This window comes from Chenopodium quinoa, unplaced genomic scaffold, assembly GCF_001683475.1.
Source record: "Chenopodium quinoa cultivar QQ74 unplaced genomic scaffold, ASM168347v1, whole genome shotgun sequence".
In the NCBI taxonomy this organism is placed as follows: Eukaryota; Viridiplantae; Streptophyta; class Magnoliopsida; order Caryophyllales; family Amaranthaceae; genus Chenopodium; species Chenopodium quinoa.
The window spans coordinates 169,738-186,481 of NW_018744517.1; positions in this window are offsets into that span (position 1 = coordinate 169,738).

The window sequence follows — 16,744 nt, forward strand, 5'->3', positions numbered from 1 at the left end:
TTATTACTGGTTCGGTTCGATTTTAGTTTTTTATTAGTTTTTAAGTCAGTTCGGTTTCAATTTTTTATCAATTATAATTTGGTTCGGCTCGTAAATGGTTCGGATAGCAAACGATTTGGGTTATAAACGGGTTGGTTTGAAACGGGTTAGTTTGGGAACGGGTTTGCCTGGATACAAACATGTTCATCGGTTCAGATCATAAACGGTTCGGATTCATATCGGCCCGGATTGTAAACAGTTGGATAATAAACAGTTCGGATCATAATCGGATTGGTTTGAAACGGGTTAGTTTGGGAGCGGGTTTACCCGAGTTAATGCTGATAGAGGATTTAAACACGTCGTTATACGTTCAAAACCTTATCAACAAATTTATAACACTTGACTAACCTAAACAATAGTAAAAGGGCAAGTCAAGGATCAATCCACGAGGAATGGAGGTTCAATTACTATAGTCTATGTGTTAAGCTACCTCGAAGGGAGTGTATGATGAGTGTGTGATCAAGTAAACTAATCAAACAAAGCAAATAATAGAGGAAAAATCAATAATAAAGGTACTAGGGATTAGGTTCCACATGCAATCACGATAGTAGTGCCAAATTGGGGGTGAATAATCGAAGCAATAGGCGTTGCAAGGACTAATGACAATTGCATTCAGCGAGTTCAAAAGGCTATTAGACTAATTGTCATGTTAGGTTTCCACTATGGATGATAAACAAGTTGAAAATTAACAATCTCAAATCAAATGGTCATGTCATCAAGATCATCATCAATGCAATCAAGTTTAGAGCTCTAGGTTGATCAAATCCTATTATGCTAAGCACATGCACAAATTCATCAATCAATTTATTTACAAAAATCTATTGATCAAAATCCCTAAATTAGCATCAAACTATCAATCAAACATGCTTCCCTAACACCCTAGCTAGGAAATCTACTCACTAATCATCATGAAATGAAGAAACAAAACGAAGCTAATCATGATCATCATCATATTCAACTAATCAAAGACAAATTCAAGGGATTAAGCTACTAATCAAGAAATTAAACCAATCAAACAATTATCCAAGATCAAAACTACAATCAAACCAAAAGAGAAGAATTAAAGGAAAGATATCTTACTAATTATCATTGATTAAGGGGAAATTCAAGCTTGATTGAAGTAATTTGAAGTACAAATCAAGTATCCAAGTGTTTATCTCTCTACTTTCTCTCTCTACTAAATTTGGAATATGTCAAAATGTATTAACAAAAACGTCATGCCCCAAAAATAGAAAGAACTAAAGTATATATAGGAAGCAAAGCCAACAAGCTCGGCCAACCTGTGGTGCGCACGTAAAGGTGGGTGTGCACGCACACACCACAGGGTGTGTGCCCGTCAAGGGCACCCTGCTGCACTCACGCACCCCACACTTGGTCTAGCACAGACATACACTCGGCCTTTTGCTTTGGTTCTTGCGCTCACAAGCATGCTCCTCATCGACGCTCTCATATGATGCTCACGAGGGGGTCAGCCTTCAAATCTTCAATTTTTGTGCGTTCATGACCAAGACTTGTGATGAGAGTGATGCACGAGAGCGCTAAGCCATAAGTAGGAGCATGCTTCTTAGCTTGATCTTAAGGCAACCAAATGATATGAGGTCTCTTCCCGAGCATCCAAAAGACTTGGAGAATCTTCTAAAATAAATCGCGAGCCACGAACAAGACCTACAATAGATGAAAGTAAAGCGAGTAGAGTAGAAAAGACGAAAAATACCCTTAAATCACACAAAAGCACAAAATAAGGGAAACAAAGAAACTAAAGCATAAATGATCGAAACTAAGGCATTATTTAAATAGAAAAGCTATAAAAGAGAAGGAAAATGTCCTAAAATGCTACCATATGTGTTGGGGTCAAATTACCCCATGCCACATGGTCCTATAGCAAGTTGACACGTGGCAGCCCCATAGAGGCCCAATGGGATCCAATCGGATGTTGACACGTGGCATTGTAACCCTAATAGGGGAACATATCTTCTTTTACTATAAATAGAGGAAATTCCTCATTTATTGGTAATTTAGAAACAATCATAAATACAAACACAAAAAACCGAGCAATATTAATTGTAGAATTCTCTCTAAATCAAAGAGAAAACCCATTTACTTTCCGCACTTTTATACATCCGGAGACGTTCTAACTTGATCATCGGAGGTGGAACTCCACCCAACCGGAGTTTCGTGATTTTGCAGGTACAGATGGTCGGCGCGCATTCCCAAAATTGTAACTCTCCCTAGGGACTCCAAAAACCTTGAAACATTTGGCGCCGTCTGTGGGGAGAGTACTTCTAAGATGGCATCAGATAATGTACCGCCTGGTGAGGGCAGACGGCCTACGGCCGAGCCTGAGGTCCATACGGACCAGGATAGTGGTGACGACTATGAGGTCGACACCTATGTGGCCCTAGACGGGTCATTTTGAACAAGGCGCACCCGTTCCAAAGAAACAAGGGAATGGGGCGAAGACAAAGATGGTCCCAGCAACCTAGCTGGCAAGCCTGCTGGGCAACCCCAGGCGGCGGAGGGCACAGCCCCCGTCACCAGAGACTAGCTCATGAAATTCATGACGAGTTTCAAGGGGGAAATTAAAGACATAATCAAGAAGTCAACTGGCTCAAACAAGGGTCAGTCGGCAAAGAAGCCTTCTCCTTCCGGGAAGAAGCACCTCAAAGACCGGGTGCCTACTCCTCACCCTAAACCAAAGGGGACGGATGGGCCCCTGATCGACCTCTCCAAACTTCGTTTCCCTGAATCAGGGCAAAGGAAGGACATCCGACAAGTTCAGTCGGATGGGTCAAAAAAGACTCACTCTGATGCCCGGATGTTCATCTAGGAGAAGAGAAGTCAAAAAATGTCTGAGTTGGCCTCCACGTCGACTTACCCAGACAGTTTCCGTAATACTTCAATGAAATATTCGGAGACAAACCAAGAGAGTCAGTCATGCGACATGTCTGCATGTACTGGCCTTCAGATTATCAAGCCGGCTCCGTATGTGCCCCAACAACCATACATCCCGTATGGATCACCATACATGCAGTCGACCCTCTTCGGGGGTCCGGCGGCACAGCAGGTCCAGCCTATGGACTGGCAACTCCGGCTGCTAAACCTTGGGGAACAGCCGTCGGCGTTCTCCATGGAAATAACCGAGGCGGCTCAGCCAGCCAAAGTTAAGAACGTATTGGTCGGTACCTACGACGGTACCACCAACCCGGAAGACCACCTAATGGCTTATACCAACCTCATGTACCTACAGGGGTTAGAAGACGCCACCTGGTGCCGATGCTTCCCGACAACATTGAAGGGCATAGCCCAACGATGGTTTGGCAATCTGCCAGCTGGGTGCATCAACAACTTCAAGACGCTTGCATACCTGTTTGCGTCCAACTTCTCCATGAACATCCCTGCCAAAAAGACAAGTCTCGACCTAGGGGCTATTCAGCAGGGAGACAAGGAAGGACTACGGTCCTACGTCAGGCGGTTCAATCTGATGAGAATTCAGATTCATGGGCTGTCTGACGAAGTTGCATACACAGACTTCTTCAAGGGTCTTAAGGACGAGTCGACCTGGTCCGTAAGAGGGTTGCTACCCTCCAAGAGGCGTTGTTGGAAGCTGAAGCCTATATACAGGCGACGGAGCTCTGTGCCATCAAGCCCTTGTTGGAACCTAGAAGGTCCGACAAGAAAGAGAGTCGGTCTGCTCAGCGGGCCAAAAAATAAGAGAGCAAGAAAAGAAAAGAAGTCTGGGCGGCGGATCGCTCTAGTCAGCCGTCCTAGAAGAAACAGAGAAAGTTGGAGTCGTACGTCCCCAAGTACGAGTTCAACAAGGACTGCTCCTCCATCCTCATGGAGATCAAAGACTAGTTAATAATTGAAAAACCGGCATCAATGAAGAGTTCCATTAAGAACTGGGACAATAGTAAGTACTGTCAGTTCCATGAGGATGTCGGCCATGACACCAATGGTTGCTATAGCCTCAGGCGGCTATTGGACCGTCTGGCTGATGAGGGGGCTTTGAAGTCCTACATGGTGAAGTCCAAGGGTAACCCAAAAACCAACAATGGACAACCGTCCAAGAAGCCAGCTGTAAGCTCTGATACTGATGAAGAGCACATCTTCACCATAGCATGAGGTTTTGCGGGTGGTGGTCCTACCATCCGGGGTACCAAGGACAACATCTGGAAGCTGGCCAACTCAGTGGATGAGGACCAGGCGTCGAAAGACACCTTCTCTGAGGTCTTCATCTCTGAGAAGGATCGGGGTATGGTCAGGCGGCCTCATGATGACCCAATTGTCATCGAATGCAAGGTTGCCAACCAACGAGTGGGTCGTATCCTCATCGATACCAGGAGGTCGTGTGACCTGATCAGCTACCAGTGCTTGGCAAAGCTCAAGTGCAAGCCTAGTAGTATGCACAAGGCTTCTCACCCCCTAGTCGGCTTTGGGGGAGGAGTAGTGCATCCGGTGGGGAGGATTGACCTACCCATCCGGCTAGGAGAGAAGGGGGAAGGACGACACATGGTCGTCAAGTTCTTGGTGGTCGAGGAATTGACTGCTTACAATCTTATTCTGGGCCGTCCAACCCTCAACGAGTCCAAGGCAGTCATCATTCCATCCCTCATGCTAATCAAGCTTGAGAGGGATGATGGGTCTGTGGGTTCCCTGAACGGGGATCAGAAGACGGCTAGGGAGTGCTACCTCTCAGACGTCTAGCCTACTGTGCCGCAGCCGCCCAAGGCGAGGAGCCCATTGACCTTGATGACTTCAAGGAAGTCGCGCCTACTCCCAAAGTAGCCGGAGAAAGGCGGACCACCTGGTGGCCGTAAAAAAAGAGAAGCAATAGCAATCACTGATCGGGGAACAATCAGAGGATCTCTGTCCCCAGCCGGCTGGTGATAATATTTATATTATTCTAGACGACACCTGTCCGGAAAGAACCGTAAAAGTGGGGACGGTTGCTTTTACAAAATTGGGTGCAGACTTGCACCAACTGTTGAAGGAATTCAAAGACATATTTGCCTTTGAAGTGGAAGAAATGTCAGGCGTCAGCCCGGATCTTGCTGTCCACAAACTTGCCGTGGATCCAAAAAAGAAGTCGGTTAGGCAAATGAAATGGAATCATGGCGAGGAAAGATCTCAGGCGGCAGCCGCCGAGGTCAAGAAGCTACTGGATGCCGGGTTCATTCGGCAATGCTACTATCGGGATTGGGTAGCAAACGTCGTTCTCGTGAAAAAGCCAAATGGTACCTGGCGTATGTGTGTTGATTACACAGATCTCAACAAGGCATGTCCAAAGGATAACTATCCACTCCTAAAGATCGACAATCTAGTCGACTCTACAGCCGGTCATGCCTTGATGAGCTTCATGGACGCCTACTCAGGTTTCCATCAGATACCCTTGTGGAAAAAAGATCAAGAAAAGACGACATTCGTCACTGATCAAGGTTTGTTAAGTTATATGGTGATGTCATTTGGGTTGAAGAATGCGCCTTCTACCATTCAACGGATGATTAATACGGTCTTCATCAATCAGATTGGGAGGAATGTAGAGGCGTACATTGATGACATGATAGTGAAATCCAAGCTGCAGACGGATCACCTTGTTGATCTTCGAGAAACTTTCACCACCCTCAGGCGGCATAAGGTCATGCTTAATCCCAAAAAGTGTGTCTTTGGTGTTGAGTCTGGGAAGTTTCTCGGATTCTTGATTGATCAAAGGGGAATAGAGGCCAATCCGGAAAAAAAGTGTAGGCGGTGATTGACATGAAGTCACCCGGCACTGTCAGAGAAGTCCAAAAGCTCACTGGTTGTCTGGCGGCATTGGGGAGATCCCTCAGCCGGTCCGGTGACAAGTGCCTCTACTTCTTCCAGGTTATCAAGAAGAAGACTAGATTTGAATGGGGGGAGAATGCTGAGGCGGCATTCCAGAAATTGAAGGAGCACTTTAACTCTTTGCCTGAAAGGAATGGTGTCCTTCCAACAAGTGTATTCTTCCGATAGAGGGTTCAGGATTATTACGGAGCTGATTCTTCAGTAAGGTCAAGTGATCGGAATGCCTAGGTGGAGGCCACTTCCGATCAGTAATATCAATGTACAATTGATGTTACAGCTTAATCTTAACTGAACCCTTCGGGTCGAACCCAATCAAACCACCGATCCGAGATGACGAATTAATCCGAAAGGATTTAATGAGTCAACAGAGTTTTACGAATACAGACGTCGGAAATCGAGCCTAGGGCGTCGAGACCGAGCGTCGCAAAATCACAAGCGACAAGTACGAGTGTAGCCGTAGCACCACAATGGTCTAACCATGTGGATGCTAGGCTAGTTCGAGCTAGCATGCACCATCGCAGCCTAGGCGTGCACATGGCAGCCTATCGCAAAGCACCATAAGCCCCAGGCAGCCCATCGCAGCTAGCAGCGTGCTAGCCTGGGTGCCTGGGTGCGCATGGCAGGCTATCGCAGCACCATAGCACCACGCACAGCACCATCGTAGTGCTAGGCACATGCGTTTGTGCGTGTGCGTGTGCACCATCGCCAAGCAGCACGCAGCTGTGTGCTTGTGTGCGTGCCTTCGCATGGCAGCACCAAGCACAGCGAGCTAGCAAGCAACGCTGGCCTTGCGTGTGTGGGCACCATCGCAGGCCATGCACTAGGCACAGCGCACCTATGTGTGTGCGTGCCTCGCACCAAGCATAGCAGTGCTAGGCACTGGCTGATGCGTGTGCGAGCGTTGCGTGGTGCATGGTGCGTAGCGTGCTACGTGCGTGGTGCGTAGGATGATGCGAGGGAAGGGCCAGCATGCGTGGCTCGCTAGAAGCACGCATGATGGCTGTGCTAGCAATGGCGCCCAAGGAGAGTGTGCGTGGGCTGCTGAGGCTAGTGCCAGCACTATGTGCTAGCAGCGCCCAGCGCCAGCACACAAGCACCAGCACCAGCCCAGCAGCAGCACGCACTGGCTGGCTGGCTGGGTGCTGGGCAGCAAGGCACTGCTAGCTGGCAGCCCTAGCTGGCACGCTAGCTGGCAGCCAGCTAGCTCTCCCTTAGCCCGGTTGTGTGCAAGGTTGTGGGGACCAAATCAAGCCCTTGGGGAGCAAGGCATATGGTCCCCCACCTAACCTTGGCTAACCTTCAAGACTTAGGACGCTTGGGTCGGGTCGAGGGTACGATCCGTCGGAGATCTCGTGTTTTCGGGATTTTGAAGTAAGAGCTCTTGGGAGCGAAGCACGCGTCAAAGGTATAATTCTTGTTCTTAATCTTGTTTGATTAAGTTTAATATGCTTGTTAATTGTTTTAATTAAGGGGCGGGTCTTGGTGGGTTTCCTTCCGCGTAGAGTCGGGTCACTACGAAACCCTACAGCGGTATCGGAGCCACGCTCCTTTTAATTTTTACAATTATTTTTTTTAATTAAGGTGTTTTAAAAGAATTTAATTTTCTGATTTATGTTATTCTAATTAGATTAGATGCTCGTTTTAATTAATTTTAATACTCGATTTTATTTTCGATTTGGCTGTCGAACCCAGATATTGGCTCAAAAATAGTGATTTTTGGGTGGAATTGACATTATGGAACAGATTCAACTCTTTTAGGACTGTCCAGAAGCCAAATTCGAACCAGAAACCCAATTTTTCTGGGGTTTTTCGTTTTTCAACGAAAATTTTAATTCTTTTTAAGCCTTGATTAATGCAAGCATTACAAGGTTAGATTAAATGCACATTTGCATCACTAATCTACTGGTTTTAAAGTATCCTTAAGCATAATAATGGAGTTTTTATTAGTGCTTAAGTTGATATACCAATTTTTCACATAAACTTGTTTTTCACAAATTTTGCAAATAAATTGCAATAAAGTGTGAAAACTTGTTGGGATTTTGTAATTTAAGTTCCCAAATAATGTTAAAGTTCTAATCTTTAAAGGTTTAAATGATTGGAACCCTAACCCTAAATTCCATGTTGAACAAAGTTTGGATTTTTTTCATTTTGGTTGATTAAAATCCATCAAGTTCAATTACTTGTGAGTAAAATTTGATTAATCTTCATATTGGAAGATGTAATCTTGGTATTTTACACAAGTATGCAAGTTGGAAAATTTTTATCATTGGATGGTTAATTTATTTTTCCAACTCCTATTTGTCAAATCCATTGTTAATTTGCATGTTGGCAAGATTAATTTTTGGACATAGCTCATTTTATTTTAAGCATAAAATTAGACCTAATTTTGTTCAAAATTGAAATTTTGGATAATTTAGGCTTGTGCACCAATAAAATAAATTTTATTTAAGTAGGACTTATTTATTTTATTTTATTTTTCCTCAAATTAACTCTAAAATGTAATTTGGAATTAATTTATGCCACACATAAATCGGAATTCAAATTCCGAGAAATGCACGCAAATCGATCAAAACCGCAAGCGTCACCAAGGCTAGCCGGGCTGCCTGTGGTGCGCATATGGTTGTGCATCGTTGGTGCATGGCAATGTGGCGAGGGATGCTATGGCTCGGCTTGGGCAGTGGCCTTGGCTGCTGGGTTCTTAGAGGCGCTGCTGGGCAGCGTGGTAGCAAGCACCAGCCAGCCCCACTTGCTGCCAGGCGCCAGCATGCGTGCAGGCATGCGTGGTGCTGGCCAGCGTAGTGTGCTGTGTTGGGCGCAGCATGCTAGCACCAAGAGCCATCCTAGCCCATTCAATGTTGCTAGTGCGTGTGAAGCATGAGCTGCTGGCGGGCTTGTGCTGCTGCTGGGCAGCGAGGCAGCAAGCCCCAGCCAGCCAGCACACTGCTGCCTAGCAGCCATGGTGCGCCATGCATCATAGGATGGGGCCTTGTTGCTTAAGTTTGAGCTATGATTTTGCGATAATTTTTGCCATTTTAATAATTTTATATAATTATTTTAACGAGGCTAAAAACCTCGATTTTCGATTTTGCAAAATTTTGACAAATTATGGGTTATGCCGACTTAATTAATCGGATTAATTAAGTACGGATGCGGAATTTAGTGGGAGCTTATTTAAGTGCATAAGCATTTTGCGTTTAGAAATAATGGATTAAACAACTTTGACTAGTTTTAATTAGGCGCGTTAATTGGATTAACCACCTAAGTTAGTTACTAGTTTTGCGTGTTTAATTATGTATTTCGTAAAACTGCATGGGTCATTCACAAATAGTGAATGGGTGAATGGAAGATTGTTTTCAAAAACAGGTCTTTGAAAATGGCAACTAGTGGGGCCCGACTAGGATAGGAAATACGGACTGCGTTCCGTTATGTATTTTTGTAAATCTAAATACGGTCCGCGAACCGTTAAGTATTTTTGTACTATTAGATTAATCTTAGTCGTTCTAGCTAGCTTCTTTTATTTCATTTTGGCCAAGATGTCTCAAGACGGCGTTTCGACGAAGACGAGCCAAGATGAAGACCCATGGAAATTGAAGATTTCAAGGGGTCATGCTAGTTGCCAAATGCATCTATTTTTATGCCTTATATATTGTTATTATATATGATTGCTAGATGCATGTCTAGGATTTCTATTATGTTGCGACGATTAGTTAAGTTCACTTAAATCAACCAACATAGAAATCCTAGGTCCCTTAATAATATTGAGCTGAAATTTGTCGTTCCAAGAACAACACTTACCGAACTAATGCGTGTACGTGATGGATTACGCCAAAGCGAGGCATCACTACTTCCCTAGGAACGTAAGGTATACTAGGTATACAAGTTGTCTTGGTTAAGCTCAACGATATCAGTAAGGAGTCCTTAGATGTCGTGGAAAAAGAGATAAAATGTCAAGGATGCATTAGATGCGACATTTTATCAAACCGAGAATAGCTTGGAGCTAATAGCTTGGAGCTATTAGCAATTGGATTGCTTACCTTAAGATATTTAATGATTAAGACAAGCCAAAGCATGCTTAACCATTTCTTGATCTTTGGGATCTCGGATTCATTTTATTCTCGCCCTTAAGGGACAATTTTAAATGCGTGGATAATATGTTCAATAAGATTGAATATATGCATAAACGTTTTAAATTTTCAACTTATTTTTTATGAATGGTTTTTCACTTCAAATTCTTTCAATTGTAGAATCATGTCTGCTAGTAACTCAAACAACCACCAGATGTGCCCGAAACTCCCCGAGAAGTTGGCCTTTTCCTTAAACTTAGTCAACTTCAAGGAATGGGAGGAGGAACTCAGGAGAACTCTTCGAAATTGTTCCTTGGAGTATACTCTTGATACTCCCATTCCAAACTTCTTTTCCAAAGGAATCATGACCGATGAGGCTCATGAAGAATGGTATTCCAATTGCAAAAGGATCTCACGACTTATGGCAAATTCCATCCCGGAAAATTGGAAGGAAAGTCTTACCTCCTATCTCCCGGACATGTTCCTCAAAGCACTTGAGGACATTGTCAATGTAAGAGTCACCAAGAGTGACTATGGCAACTTTGATGGCCTCGTGTTTGATTTGACTAGGTCACTTTCAAACATGAGGATAAAGCCACCAAGCGTGGGATGTCTTGCTAAGGAAAGGCGTCGGCTTTGGACAAAGGTCTACAATGCCAAATTGAGACCCGGTATGCCCCTCCGACCTCATGTGCTTGGAATGACTAGACTCTTCAAACACATGCAGCTTCTCGGAATCCCATTGGAAGATGAGATGGCGGGGCATATCTTGCTTGCTTCACTCCACTCGGGCTATGATACACTTAGAGTGCATATCGCTGCGGGAAAGGAGACACACTCCCTCAAGGAGGTGGTGCAACTTCTTAGCCAAGCCACCGCCTATGGAATGATCAAAAGGCCCTTGAGAGCTAAGAAGAAGGAGTTCAAGAAGGTCAAGGCAAAGATGAGATGCTTCCACTGTGGCAGGAAAGGCCACTACAAGAGGGAATGCATGCTCTTCAAGGAAAAGGGATCACTCCGACTACCTCAGGTATCTTCCTAAACACTTGTGAATTAAGCTTATCATAAGGTATTGGATACCAAGTATGACTCACTTTATGTTGCCTTTTTCAGGAACCAAGTGAGAAGCTTATCAAGTGTTGGTGCATGGACAAGAAGACGACGAAGATGGTTTTTCGGTCGTGCTTGCATGCACTATTTTGTCTATGACATGTAATTAAACTAATTCTAGTTTTTCATCATGCCTTTGAACATACTATGATCCACAGTGTTGGACACCTAGGAATTTTGGATGTAAGACTTTGACAATAGTTGTTTCAAGTTTGTCTTACAAGTTTATGTTCAATTAAATTGCATGTTTTTACATATGATTAGACAAAAGTTGATACCACTAGCTAAGACCATCGAGTCGAATCAAACCTACTTGTGGCATTGTCTTCTTGGCCATATTAACATCAAGCGCATCAAGAAACTTCTTTAAGAAGGTGTTCTTGACTCATTCGACTTAGAGTCTTTTGAAAATTGCGAAGGATGCTTATTAGGCAAGATTATAAAACAGCCATTCTCCAAGTTGGGAGAAAGGGCAAGTGACTTATTAGGTCTAATACACACGGATGTATGTGGACCAATGAGCACACCCGCAAGACAAGGTTACCGATATTTCATCACTTTCACCGACGATTATAGTAGATATGGCTATGTCTACTTAATGTCGAATAAATCCGAATCCTTTGAGAAATTCAAAGAATTTCATAAAGAAGTTGAAAATCAGCTTGGCAAGAAAATTAAAGCACTTTGATCGGATCGAGGTGGCGAATATTTGAGCCATGGATTCGACGATCACTTGAAAGAAAATGGCATTCTTTCAGAGTTAACACCTCCCGGAACTCCTCAATGGAACGGAGTGTCCAAACGGAGAAATCGAACCTTGTTAGACATGGTTCGATCAATGATGGGTCTTAGTGAACTCCCTATCTCCTTCTAGGGACATGCACTAAAAACTGCAGCACTAACACTGAATAAAGCTCCGTCAAAAGCTGTTGAAAAGACTCCATACGAATTATGGAATAAGAAACCTCCTAGGTTGTCTTTTCTCAAGATTTGGGGATGCGAAGCATATGTCAAGCGATTAATTTCGGACAAACTTCACCCCAAATCGGATAAGTGTTTCTTTTTGGGATATCCAAAAGAAACCAAAGGGTATTACTTCTACAATAAATCCGAGAACAAAGTATTTGTTGCTCGTGATGGTGTCTTTTTGGAGAAGGATCACCTTTCCAAAATGACAAGTGGGAGGAAAATCGAACTCGACGAAGTTCGAGAGGACGAGCAACAATGTCAACCTGACAAAACTGACAATCTAGATACTTTGGAAGCATCTAAGAAGATTGGTCAGAATCAAACAGACAATGAAAATGCTCAAACGATTACCCTTCGTAGGTCGCAACGACAAAGATCTCAACCAGACAGATACCTCGGTATCGTCTTAACTAATGATCAGGACATCCTAGTTATGGATGATGATGAGCCGGCGACATACAAGCAAGCTATGACAAACCCCAACTCTGCAAAATGGCAAAAGGCCATGAAATCCGAGATGGACTCCATGTCTGAAAATCAAGTCTGGGATTTAATGAATTTGCCTAAGGGTTATACACCCATTGGTTGCAAATGGATCTTCAAAGTGAAGACAGACAAGGATGGAAATGTATCAATATAAAAAGCTAGACTGGTGGCAAAAGGTTATAGACAAGTCCACGGGATTGACTATGATGAAACGTTTTCACCAGTTGCAATGCTAAAATCCGTCCGGATCATCCTAGCGATTGCCGTATATTACGATTATGAAATATGGCAAATGGATGTGAAAACCGCCTTCCTTTGGAAGAAACTGTGTATATGACACAACCAGAAGGTTTTGTCGATCCAGGCAACGCTGGAAAGGTTTGCGAGCTGAAGAAGTCCATTTATGGACTAAAGCAAGCTATCAGAAGTTGGAATCTGCGACTTGATGAAGCCATTAGCAAATTTGGTTTTATCAAGAATCCTGATGAATCTTGTGTATACAAGAAAGTCAGTGGTAGTAATATTGCACTCCTAGTCCTGTATGTCGAGGACATACTTCTCATTGGAAACATCACAAAATTATTGGAGTCCGTAAAGGGCTGGTTGGGAAAGTGCTTTTCAATTAAGGACTTAGGAGAGGCACGGTACATATTGGGCATCAAGATCTACAGGGATAGATATAAGAGGATGATTGGATTAAGCCAGAGTACTTACATTGATAAGGTACTGGCTCGATTCCACATGGAGAATGCCAAAAGAGGGCATTTACCCATGTCTCATGGCGTAACTCTCAGCAAGAAACAGTGTCCACAGACACCTGTTGAGCGAGAAAGAATGAATTAGATCCCATATGCTTCGCTAATCGGATCGATCATGTACGCCATGATATGTACAAGGCCAGATTTATCGTATGCCCTGAGTGCAACGAGTCGATTCCAATCGAACCCAGGAGAGGCGCATTGGACTGCGGCCAAGAACATCCTTAAGTACCTGAAAAGGAACAAGGATAAATTCCTGGTGTATGGAGGCCACAAAGAACTGGTAGTTGAAGGTTACACTGACGCTAGCTTCCAGACTGATAGAGACGACTTCAAGTCACAGTCGGGGTACATATTCTGTCTGAATGGAGGAGCATTTAGCTGGAAGAGTGCCAAGCAGAGCACCATTGCAGACTCTACAACTGAAGCCGAGTACTTGGCCGCTTCAGAAGCTGCCAAGGAAATTGTTTGGATTCGCAAGTTCATTAGCAAACTTGGTGTTGTACCCTCAATCAAGGGGCCGATAGATCTCTATTGTGATAATAATGGAGCTATCGCTCAGGCCAGGGAGCCGAGAGAGCACCAGAAGGTCAAACACGTGCAAAGGCGATTTCACATGATAAGGGAATGGAAATCCGAAGGTGAAATCAGAATTTGTAAGATCGGCGCAGATGATAATGTAGCTGATCCTTTGACTAAACCGCTGCCTCAAGTGAAACACAAAAAGCACATTGAGGCGATGGGAATCAAGCATGTTGGAGACTGGATTTGAAATTCCCTGTACATGTGTTTTAATTAAATAGGATGTTTAATGTAAGACACTGTATTAAAACCATTCATTAATAGAGTAATTAATTTTTGTGCAAAATTATCATTCACTCCATTACTATTTAATTGTAGTTTAGAATTAAATAATGTGTCCATTCGATTTACGGAAATATTCAAAATAGGGTATCAAGACCATGTCTTGGATAAAGAAACATCTGTTAAGTGAACGTTGAATATTTAAATCAAAAATTGTCCCTAATCGAGGTCATCTAACAGATGGACGATTGATGACCGCCATAGATTAGTGTGTAGTATGATTTACAGCACCGTTTCTTGTGCTGCGAGGACGTGACGGCCATAAATCATTTGCACAGGCGCAGCTTGGAACTGTACTGGATAAGACCTATGAGAGTATTTTACGAAAATTTAAATTTTGTCATAAGTACATTTCTCATTATGACTATCGGAACTTGTTTCCTCCGACCATGAGTACTGTGAAGTTTTCTTGTTTCAGTACTAGACTCTTTGATGTTTCCAAATGTCTGCCGTAACTGGGGATCATAACGGGAACACTCAGGAGACTATGTCCTCTTAGTAAGAGGAACTTACAATACAAGACTGGGATTTTCCCCCTACTAACAATAGGGAAAATGTTTTTTTGTTTACAAGGCAGCTCGAAGAGCGAGACTGTGAAAATGCATGGACGTGCTCAGATGGATTTTAGAAATCATCCGCTTATTGACAGTCGAACTCGGAGATCGAGAAACACTTTTGAACATAATAAGGATGAAAAAGAATCTTACCTTATAGTCTAGGAAGAAACATTAAGTAACATAGGAAATGGGCTATACACTGTATGCACACTTGTCCAGAAGGACAAGTGGGAGATTGAAAGGAATGGTGTCCTTCCAACAAGTGTATTCTTCCGATAGAGGGTTCAGAATTATTACAGAGCTAATTCTTCAGTAAGGTCAAGTGATCGGAATGCCTAGGTGGAGGCCACTTCCGATCAGTAATATCAATGTACAATTGATGTTACAGCTTAATCTTAACTAAACCCTTCGGGTCGAACCCAATCGAATCACCGATCCGAGACGACGAATTAATCCGAAAGGATTTAACGAGTTAGCAGAGTTTTACGAATATAGACGTCGGATATCGAGCCTAGGGCGTCGAGACCGAGCGTCATAAAATCACAAGCGACAAGTACGAGTGTAGCCGTAGCACCACAATGGTCTAACTATGTTGATGCTAGGCTAGTTCGAGCTAGCATGCACCTAGCATGGCTAGGCGCAAGCCTAAGCACACTAGGTGTGCTAGGGGCACCATCGCAAGCTCAAGGCGTACCATCGCAACCTAGGCGTGCACATGGCAGCCTATCGCAAAGCACCACAAGCCCTAGGTAGCCCATCGCAGCTAGCAGCGTGCTAGCCTGGGTGCCTGGGTGCGCATGGCAGGCTATCGCAGCACCATAGCACCACGCACAACATCATCGCAGTGCTAGGCACATGCGTGTGTGCGTGTGCGTGTGCACTATCGCCAAGCAGCACGCAGATGTGTGCTTGTGTGCGTGCCTTCGCATGGCAGCACCAAGCACAGCGAGCTAGCAAGCAACACTGGCCTTGCGTGTGTGGGCACCATTGCAGGCCATGCACCAAGCACAGCGCACCTATATGTGTGTGTGGCTCGGACCAAGCATAGTAGTGCTAGGCACTAGCTTCTGCGTGTGCGAGCGTTGCGTGGTGCATGGTGCATAGCGTGCTACGTGCGTAGGATGATGCGAGGGAAGGGCCAGCATGCGTGGCTCGCTAGCAGCACGCATGCTGGTTGTGCTAGCAATGACGCGCAAGGAGAGTATGTGTGGGCTGCTGAGGCCAATGCTAGCACTATGTGCTAGCAGCGCCCAGCGTCAGCACCCTAGCACCAGCACAAGCCCAGCAGCAGCATGCACTGGCTGGCTGGCTGGGTGCTAGGCAGCAAGGCACTGCTAGCTGGCAGCCCTAGCTAGCACGCTAGTTGGCAACCAGCTAGCCCTCCCTTAGCCCGGTTGTGTGCAAGGTTGTGGGGACCAAATCAAGCCCTTGGGGAGCAAGGCATATGGTCCCCCACCTAACCTTGGCCACCACTCCTTTGCATGAGAACATGCCACTTGTCGCAATATGATTAACTTGATTATTTATTTAATTTGGAAATTAAATAAATGATTGATTTTCAACACTCCCACATTGGTGGAGGATGAAAAACCAAGTGTTCATTTCCCTATAAATATCATGCTTAGGTATTGGGAAATGAACAACCTTGAGTGGAATTAAAAAGGCAACTCTAAGTAAGAGTAAACCTTTGATTCGAAAAACTCATAGTTATTTTGTCCGGGTCTTGACTAACCTTCAAGACTTAAGACGCTCGGGTCAGGTCGAGGGTACGATCCGTCGGAGATCTCGTGTTTTCGGGATTTTGAAGTAAGAGCTCTTGGGAGTGAAGCACGCGTCAAAGGTATAATTCTTGTTCTTAATCTTGTTTGATTAAGTTTAATATGCTTGTTAATTGTTTTAATTAAGGGGCGAGTCTTGGTGGGTTTCCTTCTGCGTAGTGTCGGGTCACTACGAAACCCTACATTGCCACGGCTGGTCAGCCCTCTAGCAGGAGAGGTTCCTTACATGTATTTGGTCATCTCAGATTATTCCCTCAGTGGCGTTCTCTTAGCTGAGAGAGACGACGTTCAGCTCC